This window comes from Cupressus sempervirens, chromosome 10 (assembly GCF_028749045.1).
Source record: "Cupressus sempervirens isolate cs-2001-9-10 chromosome 10, ASM2874904v1, whole genome shotgun sequence".
Classification (NCBI taxonomy): Eukaryota; Viridiplantae; Streptophyta; class Pinopsida; order Cupressales; family Cupressaceae; genus Cupressus; species Cupressus sempervirens.
Genome location: NC_143127.1, coordinates 493874657 through 493898780, shown reverse-complemented (window position 1 = coordinate 493898780; position 24124 = coordinate 493874657). Strand labels below are relative to the sequence as shown.

The following is a 24124-nucleotide window of genomic DNA, read 5'->3' as shown; positions in this document are numbered from 1 at the left end:
AATGACATTAGGTACATATGCAATAATTTTAGCATCAACTAGATAGGGCCTAAAAGATTTCACAACTTTTAACAATGCATGGGCTTGCTTTTCATATATTTCATAATTTAATTCATATCTATGCAAAATTTTACTAAAGAATGCAATAGGTTGCTTGTATCCCTCCTCATTATTTTGCAACATTACAACAACTATAGTATGATATGAAGCAAAGGAAAATATTTGAAAGGGTTTCTTAAAATCATGAGCCTTTAGTACTAGTGCTTCTTTAATTGCCTTTTTTATATAAGAGAAATATTTCAATTCCTCATCATTCCATATTAGTTTAGCTCCTTTCTTCAATGTTTTGGAAATATGTTTGACTATCTTATCAAAATTGAAACAAATTTTTTCACAAAGTTAATCTTCCCAAAAAAATCCTAGATAGCTTTAACAGTTTTGAGAACCTTTATATTCCCCATTATTGCCACCCTAAAAGGGTCTATCTTGACTCCATCCCTAGATACAATGTGTCCAAGGAGCTTTCTTTCTATGGCTCCAAACTGACATTTCTTTGGATTTAGAGACACTCCATACTCTAGATCCCTTTTGAAAATATTTTCTAAATGATTACAATGATCTTCTTTCTTTGAGTAAAATAGTGAGATCATCCTAACATACTACAAGAATGAGATCAATCATACCTTCAAAAGAAACATACATGGCTTTTTGATAGGTGGCCCCATTAGTTAAACCAAAAGTCATCTATGCATATACATATTGTCCCCATGGAGTAGTGAAAGTAGTCTTATACTATTCAGATTTATTTACTTTGACCTTATTATATCCAAATAAGTTGTCCATCATAGAAAGGAGTTATGTCTCTATGACTCTTTGCAATAATTCCTCCATGTTGGGAAGAGCATAATTATCCTTTAGTGATGAAACATTTAGATTTATCAAATCATGGAATTAGAATCTTGATTTGGTATAAAGTACTTGAAATAAATGAATTAGCATTTATTGTTTGCTTACTCTATTTTTTGAGGATGAGTTTCCCTTTCTTTTTGTTGATTTGGTATTATCTTCTCATTATCCTTTTTATGTAAATCAATTTGTTTTATACTGAAATTTTCTCCTAATGATTTTCCATTCTTAGGATTTATAGTCAAGTTTCTTAATCTATAACTGTTATTGCAATGTTGTAAGATCTTCTTTCCTCTTCCGTTGGTTGTCTTATCCTTGCATTTTCTTCTTTATCAAAGAAAACTTGCTACAAATTTTTTTGTCTTTCCCTAATCATGTTAATGTCAGGGATTTATTCATCTTCTCAAGAACCATCATCTCCCAATGTGGTTTTTATAATAAAGTATTAATAGTGGGTTGTTCTTCTTGTTGTCCTTCTTCCTCTAAAAGAATATGATAAATCAAGCAGTGATTAGGGGCATGTGGTAACTTGAAAATTCCACACCAAGGACCATTTTCAATAAAATTATTGTTTCTCTTTAGAGGGTCAGTAGTCTCATTTTTTCTTATGGTTTTCCATCATTTCAATTGGTATTATATGGCATATCCTACATCATATATTTGTAAGGTCGGTTATTAATTTCTATTAGATATGAAAGTATCACTTTTATTTTTCTTAACTTGTAAATCTTTAATCATACTTAGAAACTTTTCAATCTTATCCTCATCCTTATTTTACTTTATGGCTTTAAGATTGAAAAATCTAGCATCTTCTCTCTTTCCAATCTTACTAGTAGATTTCCTATCATTTTCAAGAGTTGTTGCAACTTCAAAGACTTCTTGCAATGTGTTAGACCTATGAGATCTTATCTCATACTGATTTTTTTTTAGAAGAACTTAAATAAAAATTAATCATAAAAGAATCTACTAACTGGATATCTCTTGGTATCCTATTCAAGACCTTATTAAATCTCTTATTGAATTCCTTTATTAATTCATTTGAATTCTTCTTTATGTTGGTTAACTCATGAGATGCAAAGAATGTATCACTATGGTCTCCAAATTATTCTATAAATAAATCAAAATATTCATGCCAGCTTCAAATAGCATCATCAAGAATTCCTATGTACCATTTGGCATGATCATCGGTAAGGGATTGTACAAATAGTTTCATAAATACATCCTCATAATTCTCTTTAAATTCTTTGATAGAATTGTTCAAATTGATAACATGTGCTTCAATAGATTGGGTTTCTTCTCCAAAAAAAAATTCATGATCGTAGTTCTTAGCTCATTTATTATAGGGTTTGGGTGCCCTACAATTCTTGTAAAATTAATTTTTTTGTATCTCTCAATTACCATAAGGGATCTAGCCTTTTGTCTAGTGTTCAATTGATGTTTATTTTTTCCCCTTTAATAGTTTTCTACATCTTTTTGCTGTTCTAAATATTATTCTTGTTATTGTTCATAGTCCTATTGTAATCCCCATTTTGGTGACATTCATCTCCTTTATTCTGGTCATGTCTCTAATGTCCATTTGTATCTTCTGTACTACTTCATTCATTCAATGGATATCTATGTGATTTATTGTAGATGAAGTCCTTGTTTTTATGAGGTGGATTATATTTAGTGGCTTTACTAGTTTCTTGATTTCTGTCATCGATATTTTTAGGAGTAATAATATCATCTAATTTTATGCCATTTTTTTCAAACATCTCACTAGGAACCTATTTCAAAGACTTAACTACCTGTTTAGGTGAAATTGTACACAGTATTCAAAAATCTACATCCAATTTGTGAGCATCTTCTTCATTTTCCTCTTCATCATCTTCTCCTTCTTCAATTTATGTTTGATTATCATTATCAAGGTCCCTTATGTGATAGGAAGGTTTCTTCTATTTTTATAAAGTCTTATCACTAGATGTCTCACCCTCTTCATTAAAAGGTCCATTTTCCCTATCAACAAATATTTTGTATCATGTATACAACATGTTAGATAATTATTTTTTCTTATTCGTAGCTCTTTTCTTTAGAGTCCGCTCTAAAAACCCTTTTCCTTCATGGACAAATCTCCTTCCCCACATACACTTTATAGACCAATATTTATAACTTTCCTTTATTTCAATGTGATAGGATTGGTCATTCATAAAAATTTACATATATTCATTGCCTCTATTTTTTAGGATATTTTGGTATATATTATGGTTTTCTTCGAGCAAAGTGCACTTCAAATTTCTTCTAGTCTATGGAACTATGAATTTTAGGTATCTTCATAATGCTGGTTGTAATCAATCTTCCCCAGTAGAGACACCAATCTATTGGTTCCTCAAATTAATGTTTGGGAAACCTTTGAGCCTTTCTTGCTCAATGTTGGGTAATCTAACATAGTTTGGCCAAGGACTAGGATTGATACTCAATGATCAAATCCCCTTTACTTTAGGACCTACTAGCCTAGGTGAGTAGCCCTTATGAAAATTATTTGATATAGCTTATGCAAATTTTACTAATTAGTACTCTTGAGGTAGCAAGTTATTCTCAAGGAGAAATTAAAGCTTAATTCTTTTTTAGAACAATTTTTAATGCTTTGAATGAGTGTAAATTTAGGAGTTGTAGGTCACTTGAGTATGAAGAAGAATTCCACCAACTTCAATTGATTATAAGATTTCTTAAAATTAAATCAAACCAATTCCTTGTTCCTATTGGGAAAAATAGAGTTAATAAGAACTTCAAGATCATCAAAACCCTTCAAAGACAGTGTGCACATATCACTAATCACTAGACACAGAAATTGAACACAAACCCTAATTCAATTATTTTCAACTTCAATATTGGAAGACCAATTGAATAAAAAAACACAATGCTTATGAATTCCAATTATTAAGGATTGTATTAGATTTCAATCTATTAATGACAATGTAGATTCAAGAGGATAGTCTATTGAATGTAGATAACGGATTATTTTGTACAATTTCTTGGAAAGAAACAAATTATTTTTATTCTTACAATGGATTCATGGTTGATTGCAATATCCACTCAAAATTTGAATAGGTTATTCAATTTTGTGTTATGCCCTGATTAACTATATTCTTCAATAAGTAAAGTTTTATGATATTATTTTATATTTGAGGGTCTTGGAACCTCTTATTATAGAAAGTGAAGAGGTGTGACAAAAGCTTCAGACCCTTTCAAAAACCATTTAACCTAACTAATTTTGATCAAGCATGATATTTACATATTAACAAAAGAATATTTTCATAATCATATTATGGGAGGAGGCCACGGAACATATCCTACATATCATTCAGGTATGTATGGTCTCTTAGTTGCTCTCCTTACTTCACTAGTATCATTTCAATATTGTTGTTGTTCTCCTCTACTTCAAGCTTGTGGAAATCACTTACATGACCGGCATAATTTCTTCAAGGATCCCATGCAGCTACATACACACTATAAATAATGTTAAATTGATCTTCTTCCTTAGGAAAATATTAGGCTAATCTACTGGTTTGGGCTCTTGTCTTATCAGATGCTCTTGTGGCCAACCCATCTTGACACATGCAACCTTGAAGATTCTATCAAAGAATGCATGCCACAACTTTTCTTGCAAAATCAACTTGTATTGATGTTTTAATAAAATAGTGGCATTTAATGAGCCATTAATTTAAAAATCTTGTTGACCACATTCTGTACATATTTGTCTTGCATATGTACAATGTTTATGTCTTTTCCAATTAAAATTTGTGAAATTAAATCTATACTTCTCAAGATAATCTGACAATGCCTTATTGTGTGCTTATCTGGCTACTTTCTCTAAAATTGTGATACTCATAAATGCAATGAAAACCACTTTTCACCATTTTGAGGCATATAAAAAATATCACTTGCGATTTGGCAAAACAAATGCTATTTCACACTATACCTTTTGCATGCTCCCTAAATAATCAAAAATTGCCAATTCACAGGGTCATATCAACACCCCTTGTGAAATTTTGAGAAATTGCCATATTGCATCATTCCTCATGATTCTCATGAGAAATCATAACTTCATACTACCCATGTGAAGTTCCCTCTAAAATAGCAAAATCATGTTTTCAGAATGTGTCTTCTTCATACCTTGTGATCTAGAAAAATTTCACCATTTCACACTACCTTTCACATTATACTCACGAATTTTTAATTTTTTCTATTTTACAAACACCATACACGTACCCTTCTGAAATAGAAAAGATGAGATTTTAATAGTATTTTTCATCATAAAATAGAGGGTTCCACCAAATCTAACTCCAAAACCAAAAGAAGAGGGGTACAAGAGAATGTAAAGGAGAATCTAACACCACAAAAGAAAGATTTTTTATAGGTAGGTTAAAATGTCTAAGGTGAAAGTGAAGCAATCAAAATACAACCTAATTACTCCACATTTTGTTGGGCTTGAAAACCTTATACCTCAAAGGGAAGTTAAGGATGTTGATCCTTTCAATTCCAACTCTAAGGTAACTAGATCCAAGAATATTAGTGCAAACCAAATTATAAGGGAGCACTAATGCAAGAAAAGATCTAATTATCATAAAATTAGAGAAAGTGTGCAAGACCCTTAAAACCCTAATGTAGAAAGAGTTATGCAATGTAACCAAGACTATAGATATGAAAATTAAATATGTTAAAATGAAGAAATTAAATAAAGGACTCACCTTGAAGAGTGAAGTAAAATATTGGATATGATTTTCTAGTTTTTGTGCAACTCCAAACAGCAAATAATCCAAGCCCTGAACCTGAAATAGCAAGATCTCCATAACCCAAAAATCTCTCACCTTTCTAGCATTGTCATCCTAAGGTGCCAAGGATGACCTAGGGTAGTAAAGTCGACCTAAGGTAGCAAAGTCAACTAAGGTTGTAATGCATACCTACTTGGCAATGTCCAAATGAAGAATAGTTTTTAGATCTCTAAAGTTCTATGAAAAGGGTATCCAAATCTGCACTCTATTTTTTCTTCTAAAATTTGCAATCTACAAGAAAAATGGCTTTTTTATGGGGATTTTTCCTTGGTCAAACCCTACTTTAAAAATTAACCTTGAAATTGAAATAATTGAAATGTTGGAAATGTAAAGTAAATGTATGAATTACAATAGTAGGATTTTTCAAACCAAATGTGATGAGCTCACTTTATCGATTGAATGAACCAAGAAGATGTAAAGGGTGCAAGTAGAAGTCCTTTATTGATGATAAGCTCTACTATCATCAATGAAGGAAGATAGAATTTTAAAGTTTGTGGCATGAGCATGGAAGTGATGATGAAGCTCCCAAATGAACTACTTGAAGCTCCTTGGAAGCACCTTGAAAAGAAGAGGTTTTCTCTCCAATGGCTTGTAAAAGGATCTCCTTGAATTCTCTTGAAATTTTCTTGAATGATTGAATGTGTGATGGATTCTTGGATACTTGTGTATGTGAAATGAGGAAAATGGATGGGCTCATAAAGTGCTCAAAATAAACGTTCTCCTACTAACTGACTAGACTTACCATTAATGCCATGAATCAACCCCAATATAGGGCTCAAGTAGGAGAATGCATTCTCGGAAGGATCACAATGCATTTGTTCCAAGAAAGGATGTAATGTGTCCTTTATAAAAAGGTCCCAAAATCTTAAAGAATCCCTTGTGTCCCAGAATGGCTCTCAGTTTGGAGAAATCAAGTGCACATTCCAAGAAAATTTAGTGTCAGAGTAGAAAAGAGATTCTAAGTAATTAAAATTTGAAGGAATGGAAGGGAGGACCCAAGTGGATAGCTCCTACCTTGACTTTTGTACCATTAAATTTGAATGTGCTTCTAATGTAATATGTTACTCAATCTTTTCATTTTCTTTAGCAGATCAAGCTCATAATTAATAGGAATGAATTATTTCTTCAATTTTTCCACCATCTGATCCCATATTGTTATTTTATCTTTTTCTCTTCTATTTTGCTCCAACTGAACCTCCTCCCACTAAAATTTTCCCTTCCCTCTCAGCTTGGCCTTCGCAAATTTGACCCTCTCATGATCTTTGATTTCTTCATACTCAAAATATTCTTGTAGATCATAGATCCATCTAATCATCTCCTCTAGGATAAGATTTCTCAAAAATGTTGGAGCTTCACTCTTGGGTATTTTTCCATTCCTTGAAATGGCTTTGAAAAACCTATCCTCTTTGGGACCCCTAAATACTTATGATCCTTCTTGTTCAACATGCCCTTGTTATTATAATTCATCCTCACTTTCATCTCTCACTACAATATTCATTTATCTACTAATATATACTTGTAAATTGCACTTGTCTCTGGAAGGCTCTAAAGACCTCATTTTTCACACCTCCAACTCTTCCAATAGGGTTCCTTCATGGAAGCATTTTTGTAGTTTTTCTCAAACCCATAACCACAGTATTGGTGAAAAGGGTCTCACAATTGATGATTTATTTACACACTCAATAACTCCCTCTCAGATACCCCTTGATGAAGGGTACTCCCCTTAATAACACAAACACATAACATAAATAGAGTAATAATAACAAGTTTCAAGAATAAAAAGTTGGCTTCTTATTATCTCCAAAAGTGTAGAATTACAAATTTTAGAAGTACAACATGCAAAGTCACATGGGAATTTTCCTTACAATATTTTTTAAGCTAGAGCCATCACTAACATCTTAGAACTATCTTAGACAACCCTATGGGCCTTCTTTATACAGACAATTTCCCATGGCCTACGAAGGTTCTAGAAGTATAAACCTAGACCTTGAGGCTAACCAAACCTAAATTATTATGATTATTCATATTCTATTACATTAGAGTGGACCCAATAACTTTTAGAACTCAAAATATATTTTTAAGAAATTACATTTTTGCCTATTTCAAGTGGCTTGACTTCTAAAGACCATAACTCATTGCCAATTTCTTTGATTGACTATAATAGCCCCATTTCAGAAATGGCATGACATGATCTACACTACTTGACTAACACAATCTCCAATTATCAAGGGTTTGACCCCTTTTTGGATCCTCTAAACCTTCAAAATTAAGTTCAAAGTTTTTATACTCTATTTCCAATATTGAAAATTATATCAATAATTTCACCAATATACTTGATATTGTCATGAAACATTACTGGTAGGATGATATGATGCAAGAGCATCCTAGGGTTTTTTAGCAATCTTGCATGTTGGAGGTGTTTTGGCTAAGTTTTGTGGACTTGGTCACCAAACAGTGGTGCTCAATCACTAAAGGGTGTAATTATGGATGAGGAGCTCAATCATTAAATGGGTTTGGTGCCTTCTGTGGTGCTCAGCTTGTGTTGGTTTCTTAGCACTCTCTATGTGTTCGACGTGTACTAGGAGCTTAACATGCACTAGGAGCTTGATAGTGCTTGGGAGTTTAGTGATGCTTGGCTTGATCTTTCTGACACTTGACTTGGTCTTGGTTCATGTTGATGTTGAGTTTTTTGTGAGGCAACTTTGGGTATTTAGTTCATGTTGTGAGCAAACTTTAGGTATTTAATTTGTGTTGTAGCTAACTTGTAGCTCAATATATATTTAATGTAAGGGATTCAATTTCATTTATAATGAACTAGGCTGACTTGTGGCTTAGTTGGGTATAAGTAGGGGGTGTTATGGAGTCTTTAGCCATGGTTATTATCATTCATCTTGGAGAAGAGGATGCTAACTTTGAAGGGATAGTAGTTGTGTCTTGAGAACCAGAGAATACCTTGGTGGACCTAAGGGTACAAGTGTAGATTCTTCTTGGTATTATTATTCAATTGTAGATCTGGACTAACTGGGATTGGTGTGTGGAGTTGGATCTTGAGGGATCTTGTAGAAATGCTATTATAATTTTTGTTGTCTTTGGCCCAACCAAGATTGCATTTAATCAGTTATTTATGAATAAAGAGTTGTGATTTGGTATCAAATCTTGTATTTGTGTTACATTTTTGTTGTATTTTCATTGTGTGGTTTTTTTTGGGGGCTTGGACATCTCCTTTGGGGATTCTCCTGCCTTGTACTACATCAGGTGGTATCAGAGAAAAGATTTTCCTAAGTGTATAGACAGATCACCAAAGTTGAGGTAGTTTGCACCAAGACTTAAGTGAAGTTTGGAAGTGAAGGTTGATCTAGTGGATCTAATTGATCTTTTGGATTTGTGGATCTATTGCTTAGGGTTTACAAAAAATTTGGAAGCTGCCTCCAAGAAGATTGGACCTTAGGGAAATTGATGATCTTAGTGATGATCTAGAGGAAAGGATCTCAGAGAATATTAGAGAAGAATTCATATATGAGATTGCATTGATGAAGAGTGATATGATTGCTAAAATTGTGAGTGCTTTAAGTGGTGTACCTAGGCATATGGGTACTAAAGATGGTTATGAGGAAGTTGTTGAAAACTTTTAAGTTAATGGATCTAGTGGTGAGGACAGAGTTGATCATGTCGAGAGACCTATTGGAACTAGGGCTGGTCAGTTTGCTAATCCTAGATCTCAATTGAAGTTGAAGCATAAGATGGAGGTTTCTAATTTCTCAAGTACTTTAACTCCTAAAGACCTAGTTGATTGGATCAAAGAATTGGAAGACTACTTTGAGCTTGAGGATGTTGAAGATCCACTCAGAGTGAGTTTGGCATAGACTAAGTTGAAAGGACATGTTTCTCTTTGGTGGAAATAACTACAAAGAGACAAAGAGGAGGAAGGTGAAATAAAGATCACTAGATGTAGGTTGATGGTGACTAAGTTAAAGGCTAAGTTTATTCCTATTGATTATGAACTTGAGTTTTTTAAAAGGTTGCAAGATCTGAAACAATAGGATATATCTATGAATTATTATACTAGGGAGTTCTACAAGTTGACTATTCAGTTTGGCCATAGAGAATTGTCAAAGGAGAAGTTAGCTTGATACATTAATGGTTTGAGAATCAATATTCAGGATGAGGTTGGTATGTTGAATATTTCTTTGCTTGAGGATGCTTATCAATATGCTCTAAAGGAAAAATATAAGTTGAAGAGGAAAATTCAAGGTAATGCTAGAGGGAAGGAGAAGCGGGATAGCTTGGCAAAGGCTAAACTAAGTGCAGAAGGTCAACCAAAACCTATTGATCAAAGGAGGAGGATAGGTGGAGGTGGGTTAGTGGTAATTTCTTTAGATGTGGTGAAGAAGGGCATAGATCTTTTGAATTTCCCCATGGTAGGAAAGCTTCTATTGTGAATGAGGTTGTAGTTTAGGATAGTTAGCCTAAGAAAGGAGAGAGTTTGCTAACTTTGTGAGTACTGGTTGGTTAGAGGACACTAGATTCTTCTCAGAGGACTAATTTATTTAGGACTTGTTGTAAGTTTGGTCATAAAGTATGCAAGGTGATTGTAGATGGTGGTAGTACTAATAACCTTGTTGCTAAGGAGATGGTTTAGAAACTTGGTTTGAAGAGAGTAAGACATCATTATCCTTATAGGATTGGCTAGCTACAAGGTGAGCATGCTTTGGAGGTGAGGGAGCAATGCCTTGTTGATTTCTAGATTGGGTAGTAGAAGTATCAAGTGTTGTGTGATATTGTGGACATGAATAGTTGTCATGTGTTTCTTGGTAGATCTTGGCAGTATGATTGCAGGGATGTACATGATTGTGTCAAGAATGTGTTTACAATTGTGAAAAGAGGTAGGAAGCATTCCCTAATTCCTTTGTAGAATGAAGAGATTAGTAGGAGAAACTTGAGTATTGGCAGCCAAGTTGAGTTGGCATATTCTAAGAGGGTTAGAGATTAGCATGGAAAGTAGACCTATAGCACACCTAGGATGGATGAGAAGAAGCAGAAGAAGAACAAGGGAACGTGTGTGAAATTTGAAAACTTGGAGGATATGTATGTGAAGAACTAGTTTGGGATTTATGTGTTGAGTCCTAGAAGATGTTCTTTATCTACCAAGAACATTTTTTTGAACCTGGGGTGTTTGATGCAAGAGCATCCTAGGGTTTTTTTCGCAATCATGCATGTTGGAGGTGTCTTGGCTAAGTGTTGTGGACTCGGTCACCAAACAGTGGTGCTTAGTTACTGAAGGATGTAGTTATGGACAAGGAGATCAATCATTGAAGGGGTTTGGTGCCTTTTATGATGCTTGGCTTGTGTTGGTTGCTCAGCACTCTCTATGTGCTCAGCATGTACTCAAAGCTCGGCATGCACTAGGAGCTTGATAGTGCTTGGGATTTTACTGATGCTCAACTTGGTCTTTCTCATGCTCAACTTGGTCCTAGTTCCTATTAGTGTCAAGTTATCTATGAGACAGCTTTGGGTATTTGATTCGTGTTTTGAGCCAGTTGTGTTGTAGCTTACTTGTGGCTCAACATATATTTAATGTAAGGGATTTAATTTTATTTGTAATGAACTAGGCTAACTTGTGGCTTAGTTGGGTATAAGTAGGGGGTGTTGTGGAGTCTTTAGGCATGGTTATTATCATCCAACTTGGAGAAGACAATGTGAATTTTGAAGGGCTAATAGTTATGGCTTGAGAACTAGAGAATAGCTTGGTGGACCCGAGAGTACAAGTGTATATTATTCTTGGTGTTCTTACCCAACTGTTGATCTGGACTAGTTGGGATTGGTGTATGGAGTTAGATCTTGAGGGATCTTGTAGAATTGTTATTGTAATTGTTGTTGTATTTGGCCCTAACTAGGAAGGCCTTATAGTTGGGCATATTGTATGTAATCAGTTATTTATGAATAAAGTGTTGTGATTTGGTATCAGATCTTGCATTTGTGTTGCATTATTGTTGTGTTTCCATTGTGTGGTTATTTACTAGGGGCTTGGACATCTCCTTTGGGAATTCTTCTGCCTCGTAATACATCATGGTATATCTAAAATAAAACTCTAAGGATAAAATCAAAATATTCTTCCCTCAAAAAACCAACTTAATAAAAAATAGTAAGCCTCCAAAAATAGTAACTTTGCATTGAGATATCTCTTTTAGAATATAGATCAAAATTATTTTTGGGCGATACAAGATTTTCTTTACACCCAGGATGCTCTTGTATCATGTCTTCTAGGTGTGGATGTATGTCATATTGAATGTGTTCATGAGAAATGAAATTTGGTTCTTTAAAGGCAACATATGGTTTTGAAGGTGCAAATATTCTAAATTAAAGCTTCTTTGAATTAAAAAGCATCATCCACAATTGAATAATTTTTTTGTGAACTCAATTATTTTTTATGTAGGTCAATGGTGAGGAAAATTGCATAAATATTTTATACCTATTTAGATTTAGGTGTATTTCCTCTTGTAGGTATACTTCTCATTGGTCTTTTTCAATAAAATTTTGTTTTCTACTACCAAGAAAACAACTATAAATATCCACATCTATGTACCTTGAAATTGTCACATCAATTAAAACTAAAGTACTTATTTGACTTAAAAAATTTGAACTTCATGTAGAGTTAATGGGATGCCAAATTGGCCACCTCCCTTTGGTCTCTTTGGGTATGCCTCTATCTACTAGAAAACTTGATAGTATTGTCTGGTCGAATCTTCTTGAATGTATCCAACTAAAGAAAGCTTCCTAGAAAGTAGCCTTAATGAGAAATAGTGGCAAGCCACAAATGCTCATGATAGTTATACAATGTATTATTTAATACATTATGACCTTATTCTACATGCCTATTGCTTGGGCCAAAAAAATAGATTTTATTAAGAGATGGTTTCTTAAAGTGGGTGTGCAGGAGAAAAGAAGTCACTCCATTATTAATTGGGAAACTATATTCTCCCTAAAAGATTAGGGAGGTCTCAAGTCAGAGACACTTTCCTTATTAATATTGCTCTAATTTACAAATTTAGATGGAATTTTATAAACGCAGAAGTGGAATGGGCAAAAATCATGTGTCAAATATTTTTAGTAATTATAAAGGTTATATCCTCCTCAAATTCTCTCCACCACTTGAAAATGGTAATGATGTGGATTTTGGGTTTGATGATTGGGTGGGTCAACCACCACTAGCTTTTCATCTAGTATTTCTTTCTTTAATGAATGTTCTAACTATGACATTAGACCATAAGGTGAGTGATTACTAGGATTCTTCAATGACTCTTATAAGATGGAAGATTGATACTAATTGGTTTGATAATGCTCTCAAAGGGATTGTGACTCAACTTATTCAAACCCTCTCTTCATTCAAATTCTATAGATTGGACTAAATAGATAAATTGATTTGTAGGAATTCCAAATTGGGAGATTATATTGTTAAGAATAGTTTTGATCTTCTTAACCCCAAATGGCCCCAAGAGCTTAACTAGAATAGTATTTGGAAGACTAAATCTCACCTAAAAATTTTGAAAAAAAAATGGTGGATGATCTATCATAGGAAAATCCTCACCTTGGATAACTTGTCGAAAAGAGGTATGCATTTAGTCAACAAGTGTGTATTATTTAAATATGATACTAAAACTATTTATCATGTTCTCTTCTTGTGTCCTTTCACTTGGGAAATCAAGAACCATATGTTGGCTCTATTTAATCTCATTTGGTGCTGGAGTAATGACCCCAAAGAGATGACATATTTTTGAACTTTCCCTACTAATCACCTCTTCACTAGAGAAGTTTGGTGGAAATCTCTTCTATATGGTAGTTGGTCTGTTTGGAAAGAAAAAATAATAGGATTTTTAGAGATGGGGAAAAATATGCTAATAGTGTTTCCCATGCCCTTACCCATAATATAAAAAAATGTAAGAATTTACCTTAGGGAAAAATTCACCCAAGAACTAAGAACTCAAACACAAGCACAATTGTAGACCAGAAAGAGTATGATCAGAATAACAATGTGTTCAATTCAATATGAATGAAAGTACACTAGGAGTTCCTATATATAAAGGCCTCTTAGATGCATCTAGAATGCCTAAGAATCAGCATCAAGATAAGTCATACAACCAAGCACATTTCCACCAGATATGGGTTATCCTCCATTAAGCATGAAAGTAAGTGCGATGATGAGAGGATAAGCCTACAAAGGTGTAGAACAAAAATTTATGTTGTAAATAACATGTGCTAAATTAGAGTTGCATACTTCTATGTTGTCAACATGAAAACTCATAAAGGTGTGCAAACTCCTACGTGTCTCACAAAATAAATAATAAAATAATGCAATATATAAATAATGCATTACCTAACTAATCTTAAGCAAGTGTAAATAGTAAATATGTATTTACACCAACACTCTCCCTTAAGTCCAACTTAGGGGAATGCCTCTAAGCTTACAAAAACTAGGATGTAAATGCATGATGGGTCCTAGCTACTAGGCCATGTTAGGTACCCATGTACATAATGAAATGCAATCTCTCATAAAGTGGAGAAAGAGGGAAAACCTCATGGGAAAAACCCTCCCCCAAAAAGAGAGATGAATAGGGATGCATGGATGGATGGAGTAATCAAGACCCCCCCATTACAACATACATCAAGTATATACAAGAGAGAATGAGAAGGAAAAAATTGCTTAAGAGGAAAATGTCCCCCCTAAAAAGAAGAAGGAGACAAGGTAGGCCCCCCATAAAAGTAAGGTGTCATCCAGTGAGAAAAGCTCCAATGTAGAAGCTGATCCATGACTGTTGAATGATGTTCCTCCCCTTTGGAAGAAACAATAGTAGAGGTATTGGTGAGACGCTTCCCCTAGGTGTGGAAAGAAGGTCAATGATGAAAGGTGTCTTTGAAACTTGTTCAAGTGTCCCTGTGTCGATACTGATGATGGTTGCTTCCAATGCTATTGAGAAGAAGGTAGATCTAGCAAGGATTGATGTAGAACCTGTTTCAAAGAACCAATAGTCTCCTCAAATGATAGAGAGACCTCCTACAATTGTTGTACATAAGGATCCACAATCACATCAGCCTATAAAGACTAATCATGTAGAGAATGGAAATGAGGGTCAAAGTGAGTCCTCGCAACAACTCTAGAAGGATCATCTTCATCAAAGAGAAGACGTAAATCATCAAGGTTGTATCCCAAATCTATGGTACTCTAGATTTAGGTCGAGGTACTGAAGCAACAATGGTCTTGAATGACTATGTGAAGAGAAATTCCCCTAGCTCTAATACCATGTAAGAATTTGCCTTAGGTAAAAATTCACTCAAGAACTAAGAACTCAAACACAAGCAAAACTATAGACTAGAAAGAGTATGATTAGAATAACAATGTATTCAATTCAATATGAATGAAAGTACACTAGGAGTGCCTGTATATAAAGGCCTCTGAGATGCATCTAGAATGCCTAAGAATCAGCATCATGATAAGTCATACAACCAAGCACATGTCTACTAGATATGGGTTATCCTCCATTAAGCACAAAAGTAAGTGTGATGATGAGAGGATAATCCTACAAAGGTGTAGTATGCAAATTTATGTTGTAGAAAACATGTGCTAAATTAGAGTTGAGTACTTTTGTGTTGTCAACATGACAACCCATAAAGGTTCACAAACTCCTAAGTGTCTCACAAAATAAATAATGCATTAACCTAAGTAAACTAAATTAAGTGTAAATAGTAAATACGTGTTTACACCAACAAGGAAAATATGATGATTATACATCATTTGTGTCACAAGTCCCATTAGAGTCCTTGGATTGGGATATTGCTAGATATTGCTAGAAGATAGAATCTTGTAGACTATTTTAAGAAGTTCAAAAAATCCTATTTTGGGATAAGAAGAGACATAAAATTAGAGTCCTTGGATTGGGATATTGCTAGATATTGCTAGAAGATAGAATCTTGTAGAGTATTTTAAGAAGTTCAAAAAAATCTATTTTGGGGATAAGAAGAAACATAAAATGCACCCCTACCCCCCCCCCCCCCCCCCCCCCCCCCACCCCAAAAAAAAAAATCTAGGGTTGATCAAATTAAATTTGGATGGATCATCCATTGGAAACCTGAGTTAGGAAGGTAGGGGTGGCCTATATATTAATGAATTCAAGAAAGAAGGTGTTAATTGATTGTGCAGCCAATTTGGGAATGCAAATGGCTTACATGGTTCAAATTCTTGCTATGTTCCATAGTGTCAAGTTTATGACAGGCAAAGGTTTCAAAAAAGTTATTGTTGAAGGAAATATGCTAAATGTGATAAACATTCTAAATAATATTGATGACATCAGATGGAATCAGAAAGATGACATAAATCAAACAAGATAGTCACTTGCCACTATGGAAAAAGTGACATTCCACCACACTTATCAGGAAGGAAATCATGTAGTGGACAACCTTGCTTTGCTTAGAAAGTATGTAGAGTATTTTATAGTTTGAGAAGACATGTCTTCTATCCATATGGAGGCACATGTGGTGATCATGAAAGATTTTTCCAATATAAATAATGATGACAATATATTTATTTGAAATTAAGATGCACATTTCACTTCATTTTTCTCATTTTTTTATCAATTTTACTTTCACTCTTTTGGGTTATGAGTTTTCAAATTTGTAGAGGCAATTTATGTTCAAAAACTTTCATCAGTTGTAGATTTATGGGTTACAAAGGTTCTAGGTTTATAGAAACAAGTTTGGGTTTAACAATTTGAGAGATAAGATGGGTAGGATTATGCATAATATTTAACAAAATACATGTAAAGATTATAAGAATGATCACAAGGTCTCATAAATTATTGAACAAGGTTAGATGGCATACTTTTTGAATGGCATGAATGGTTGTATAACCTTGACCTTCTTAGAGAATTTTTATTTCTTGGATGAAGGGGAGGTTATTGTGGGGAGTGTGCCATTTGTGATTACCCCATCTATATGATTATGATTGTTAATTATCTAAGCATAAAGGGATTTTGAATCTCCCATAACACTAATATGTCCTTCAAGGAGGCCTTTAAGAATTTTTTGTGGTTGGGGGAGAAAGCTTTGAGACTATAATTAGGCTTTAACAAAGAGAAGTTGTTAGGTGTGTGGAAAATTATGGTTATGATCCTTATCAATTTTGAGATGTGTAAAGGAAGTTATAAACACTATCACTCTAATATTTTTCCCATACTTAATAATTTTAGGAGGAATGATAAATTTCTCTTTTCATATTGGATTTTTTTTGCTTTACTTGTCTATTAGAAATCTAAGGTTAATGGTTGCTTCCTCTAAATCAGAGCATGTTGTTTAGGTTATATAAATTTCACAAGGACCTTATTCTTCAAATTTCTCCTAATCTAACACCTAGAGTTCCTCCATGTTTCATCCTCTATGAAGAAAATTCAAACCCTCTAAATGACCCCAGAGATTTCTTTGTCTTGGGTATGAGGGTGCTTCTCGACCATAAAGAAAAACACAAGAAAGAGGGCTAGTAGGATCAAGTTGAGGAAATGGTAGGTGCTTCTAATGACTCAACAACAGAGTCTTCTTAGGACATGGAGTCTTCTTGGACTTCTAAACTATCCACCCATTTCTCTACTCCTAACTCCCTCGTACTTCCCTTTTCCTCCATTCCCCAAGATTAATCTAAGTTATTCTAGGGATCCAAAAATTTCTTTCTTTGGCTCTCCTTCCCTTCTTCCTAGAAAGGAGGACAGAGGTTTTGATTTTGAAGTTATGTGTTTACACTCATATGAGCTTTCCATTTTCTATAACAAGATGAAGGTAGTTACCAGGTGGCTCTTATTCTAGATGAATATTGCCCACAAAAAAAATAACAAACTAGAAACTCTAGTAGAGGTTGAATGAAAGTCAAAGGATTAGACTAATAGTAAAAGGGATGATGCTTGGTGGGAGGTAGAAAAAGACTTGGGGGATAAATTTCATAACTAGGAGTTATTAGAAGAGAAATTCTCTAAGATTCACACTATGGTGCCTTCCAAACAGGAGAAAATTGAGATTTTTAATTCTTTGGGCTCCATAAAGGAGATGCAAGAGAAGCTATATGAATAACTCAAGGTGTTAGAGTCTCATCATAATGTTTCCTAGAAGAAGATGGAGTCTTCCATTGGAAGAATCAAGAAGGAGCTCAAAGAAATGAAGCTGAAAAAAAAGAGGAGGGATGATGCTTAGAGTAAAGATGAGGTTTTACAAATGGCTACTAAATAGGTCACTTGATTGAGTTATGATACTTCTTCACATCCAACCAAATAGCTCTCCTTCTTGGATAAAATCAAGGAGATACAAAGGTAGGTGGTAGTGTTGGGTTTACTATTTTTGGTCTATGTTTGGGTCATTATTGTTGGATTTCTAGTGCATTGTTGTGGAGTTGAAGGTTTGAGATGGTATAGGATTTCATTTCTTTATGGTTTTTTCTTTGTTGGTTTGTGGTTAAGGTTTGTGGTTATTGGTCGTTTGATATTTCTTGGTGGTTGGGTCTCACAACCTATTTTCCCCCTATTTTATCTATTTTTTGGTTAAATTTTTTGTTTTTTTCAATTTTTCTTATGTAAGGTATCAGGGAGTTCTGGGCTTTCTATCATAACCACAAATTGATAGTCAAAAACTTGTTTATAGTTTAAAATCTACAATTTTCAGAGACAAGAGACATATTTTCTCACAAACATTTCAAGCTAATTCATTCATCAATTATTTCATCTTTTAGCATATATCTATTTATGTATTTTAATTGGGTTGATTGTATATATTTAAAACCTAGATTTATCTTACTCTTGTCATTAAAAAAATTAATTCAATTCATATTCATATTGCATAAAAGAGGACTTTCTTCTACACTTCCTTTATAAAATTTGGGTTTAGAATTGATATCCCTTCATCCACTTGGGTTTTTCTTATCTAACTTGGGTTATATTGAGAGTTGTGTTTGGAAGCCCCTCTTTCTCTTACATTGAATGGATTAGTGTATGAATGTGTATCATCCTAAATTGGAAGCACCTCAATTTAATGATGGTTTTTCACCCATTTAACATGAGGTCATCATTCATATTTATCTCTCCCTCTTTCTCCTCCTTTCTCCTATGAAAAATTAGGGTAGGACCTATTAGATCCTCCTTAGTGTTCCTATTTTATAGCATAAATCTTGAGGTGGGATATAATTGCTTAGGTCCTCCCTTGCTTTCATCCAATTACTTGAAATCTATTTTCCACATTACAACAATCTTATCTGAAAGGACATGAGTGTGTCTACTCAATTAGGGATTATGAGAATCCCTACAAGGAAAATTAAGGATGTAGTGTGTCCCTACTTGGGCCCTATTTTTGGTTCATTTTTTGGGTCCCATGTCTAGATGGATCTGAAGTGTTAGTTTCAAGGTAAATCAGCTTGTGGGAGAAAGTTAATTATGAACCATTTATAAACCCATTCATTTTCCTTATGTTGCATCTCATAATATCGCATCACATACCAAGCATCTAGCAAACACAGTAGCTCTCAAATTCTCATGCATCCTTCAAGCATGCAAGGCATTCAAGCAAGCTCTCCATTGAAGGTTAAGGATTCAAGTATTCAAGTATTCTAGAAATTGAAGAAGTTTATACAAGATCTAGAATTTTCAACATTCAATATCTCCCTTTATACATTTGGAGTCCTTTTTTGCATCTTGTACATTCATCATTAAAGATCCACATTCGTTCTTACAACAAATTTCAAGCACACTCAATCATGAAGGTTTTGATTACGTGTTGACTTCTTTTCCTAGGGTTTTTGGAGTTGAGTCAAGGCTATTATATCTATATACTTGATTACATTATAAATTCAAGAGCATATTCACATATTCGTATTGCTTCATGTTATATATATTTCTACTACTTGCTAGAATTCTCTATTTTCTATCTCAATTAAAAGTTAATTTCTAAAATGGGGTTTGACTAGGGCAACAACCCCCTCCCCCCCAACTAAAAAAAAAATTTAAAATTCCTTAATTTTATAGGTTTTCATATCTTAGAAAGGTGAACATGTTACAGATATAGATACCCTTTTGCAGAACATCAAAAGTGCAAAATCTAATTTAGGTTTGAGCATTGTTGATTAGGGTTGTATTTCTTCTCTACTCAAGGAATTTTTGTCCTTACTAAGAAAAGTTGACTTTTCCAAACATACAGTTTATGGGTTTTGTAGATCTTGTCATTTTAGTTCCCATCATGGAATTCATTTGTTTCAGAGATTGTTTGGCATCCATGTTAGAAATAAAAGTCCACCAAGAAAACTAATAGGGGGAGGGGGGTGAATTAGTTATGTGCTTAAAATAACTCTCAATGTCTTTATTAAATCTGAAATATGTAAATAGTAGATACAACAACCATTGAAAGATAAACATGCACAATAACATCAAATATGTTAAATAGGGAAACCCTTGATCAGAGAGGAAACCTTAGTGGGAATGATGCATATAAGATGATATATTGATATAAAAGTTCCTTGTGAAAGGAACCCTGTTAGGAGTCAATAAAATACAATAAGTACATAGAGTCCTTGTTATGAGACTTTAATCCTAGTTGGGAGATTCCAACCCTATTAGGAGCTATGCCAACCCAATTAGGAGTTGAAAGAGGACAACTAAACCCACTCTCCAAATAGCCTCAAAAATAGTCTTCACTAGACAATATTCGGATTAAGCATATCCAAGATCTCTGAACTAACTAAACAACAACTTCTTTGATAATATAGTTCCTTTGAAGCTAACAATAAATTAATCCACATCAATCTCTACTCTAGTCAAAATACATTTGTATTCAAGTTCGCTCAACCAAACATCGCAATGCATGTGACCCCATATGATGATTTATCACAAGAAAGTGACCTTTCCTTTATACCAAGTCCTAATAACAAGTATTGAGTCAGCCTTAAGCCTTTCCCAATTTACAATAATAATATAGGACATATTTAATATATCAAATAAGATGTTCCAATACACTTATACTCTTTCCACAATGATTTCAACAATAGTTGGCTCACAGGAAATAGTACTCTAAACAGTCTTCAATAAGTCAGCTAAAACTACATATTAGATTTCACTATCTCAACCATAGCATCTTCATCATGTCTTTGACCATCCTCCAATATCACTTAACCAAAATCTATCCTTGGCAAAAGATATGTTGTGGTGTCCACAACACACGCTCCATTCCTCAACTAGGAATGGGGACCCCCCCACTTTTTTTTCAAATTCTCAGACTCACAATTCGATAGTCGAGAAAAATTGTTAGCATTAAAAGTATTAGAGTCATCAAAAATTTAAAAACAAAAAAACATTAGAAAATTAGAAAAAAAAAAAAAAATAGAAAAATACAAATAATAATAATAATAAAATCAAATCCATGTCGTGCAAGCATGCACGCTAGACGAGATGCATAATGTGCACTTGTGTATTGTGCAGGGGTACGCCATGCACCACACCTGATGGGTGGGGTTATAAAACCCCAAACCCTCCCCTTTGACATTGAACACTTTCTTTTTTGGGGCTTCAAATGTAAGGTACTCACTACCACTGCAGTGCTTATCACTCATGGCAAAAACTTATTGCCCGCAGCTCTTAGTGCGTTGTGCCTTTGTTGCTCGCAACACTCATAACTTAATGTCCATAGCTCTTAGTGCATTGTGCCTTTGTTGCTCGCAACACTCATAACTTAATGTCCATGGCTCTTAGCGTGTGGCACCTTTGGAGCTCACAACATTCATAACTTAATGCCCTTGGTACTTAGCATGTGGTGCCTTTGGCACTCATAGCACTAATAACACTTAATGCCTATAGCACTTAGTGTGCGACACCTTTGGTGCTCATAGCACTCATAACTTAATGCTCATCGTGCTTAGCGCACGATGCCTTTGGCACTAGCAGTGCTCATAATGATAATGACCGCGGTGCTTTGCACGTGGTGCCCTTGGCACTCGTAGTGCTACCAATGTGTTCTACCTGTGTCACCACTTCATCGCATGCAGCGCCTTTTGTGCCCGTGTCGCTGTTCATTGTGCGTGGTGTGCCACCATGTGGCTTTCAAAGCATTTGGCCATAGCGCATTTTCCAAACCCCCTTCGCACACATTTTTTCATTTTTTTTTTAAAATAATGATAATAATAAATGATTTTTTTAAAAAAAAAAAGATTTTTTTTTCAAAAAAATAATAAATAATAAAATTCTTTAAAAAAGGAGAAAATCAAAAAAAAAATTACAAAATGCCCAAATCGCATGCAGCGCCTTTTGTGCCTGTGTCATCGTTCATTGTGCGCGGTGTCCGCAGTGCACCACCATGTGGCATTCAAAGCATTTGGCCATAGCGCATTTTCCAAACCCCCTCCACACACATTTTTTCTTTTTTTTTTTAAATAATAATAATAATAAATGATTAATTTTTGAAAATAAAAAAATGATAATTTTTTTCAAAAAAGTAATAAATAATAAAATTCTTTAAAAAAGGAGAAAATCAAAAAAATAAAAATTACAAAATGCCCAAATTGGGCTTTTTTTTTCTTTCCGTTATGCTTATTTCAATTCATAGTTAGTTTTTATGGGCTAATAAACTTTTTTTTTTTCTCACAATGTGCAGGTGATTAAATGGCATCCACGTTTGAAGCAGCGCCCAAACCTGTCATCTTCAAATTCCAAGGTGTACCTTCGAAGTCAAGATTCCATGATGATTATATAGAAATCAGAGATACCGACCTTGGACACATAGATCTAGGATAATTCCTAAGAATTTGCAAAAAACCAATAGAGAGGTCAGCTTTGATGTCTGCATTGATCTATTATGGATTAGTGAATGCAGCATCTCACTTGGTGTCAATACAATTGGCTGAGCTAATCATGGCCCTATCGCAACATTTTGTTCCTGATGAAAGAGTAGTCAAGACTGTCACCAGAGAGATGGTTTTGGATCTATGACCAAACAACATTGAAAGGGTCTTCCATCTCCTAAGAGTAGACCAATTCATCTAGCTCTCATATGAAATAGCTAAAAGATGGTACAGGGAGCACCAACAGGAGGCCATTGACATTATACAGTCTTCATACCTCATTGAGAAGCCTCCTTGGGGAAAGATAATAGGCAAAGTAGATATGACTCAGGGATATATGAAAGAAGATATCAGTTATTCCATCATCTCTTGAGCAGAGTCATGGGCTTACCTGTAGCAGGCCACCTCAGCACCTTCATGGTCAATTTCATTGAGACCATTAGACAAGCAAAGATACCACTAGACTAGGCCACCACACTATGTGAGAACTTGTGTGAGCAACTAAGGATGGTGAAGGATAAGAAGAAGTTTTACATGACTTCTTACATGGTATATCTGCTTGCAGCAAGGGCAACAAACTATCCTGGTTTGTATAGGAGGGGCAGTATGCAAAATCCCAATTCTTGGCCATATATAGTCTACCCTTAGTTGGTGAAGAAGAAGCTCTCAAGGTATACCAAAGAGTACAAAATTGTGAATGATCATTTGATTCATTGAGGGAGACTATAGGAAGAGGTTTATCTGATGAAGCCAAAGCACAAGTCATAGCTCTTGGAGCCTACTTTATCTAGTTTAGGACATTCACATATCTTCAGGTAGCTAGTGCCTCCATCAATCCTAAGAAGCTCCCAAGGTACCCAAGTGGCAAACTAGTGCTATTGGAGATTTCCTAGCAAATTTAATTAGCCTATGAGAAGATAAAGAGACAACAGAGACCTTGTTGGGTGTGGCCTTTGGTTATTGGGCCATATCAGGTGAAGCAAAAGTAGGATATTTCATTCTTCAAGTGGGAGTGGGAGAACTATCCCCTTGAAGAGTATAACCATCCCCAGTACAATTTTGATAATGTCAGGAGAGTGGAGAGTTTGGCAGGAAGGGACTTCCATCATCAGGATGTTGTTGAAGATCATTGGATGAATGCCACAAATTACTATGATGTTTGCATAAGGGACTATTATAGGATGACTTTGTATCTAGAAAAGAAGGCTCTTCAATTGAAAATCTCAAAGGAGATAACACAACAAGATTCTAAAGAGTTATTGGGCCCCCTATTCAATGCCAACAAAATTGGTGAAAGACCCATTATGAATGTTGAGATTGACAAGAAGGAGATTGATGATATTAATCATTGAGTGAGGCATGCCATTAGAATGATGAAGGATTGGATCAAGAAACCTTTTGCACTTGATCCAATTCCTAACACAATGATCTTCCACACACATGCTCACCCAAAAAGAGGTAGAGGTAAGAAAGTCACAATTCCTAACTTCGTAGCCCAGTCTCTTATCAGGCCAGAGATAGTGTACCAACTTGATCGCCTAGTTGGATATTATCACCCTCCTAA

At 34.5% G+C, this 24124-nt stretch overlaps 1 pseudogene; it reads right to left on the bottom strand.

The window, feature by feature from the left end:
- Positions 1–22979, bottom strand: part of LOC149534825 (aspartyl protease family protein 2-like) — a 128760-nt pseudogene extending 105781 nt beyond the window's left edge.
- Positions 22980–24124: the final 1145 nt, after the last annotated feature.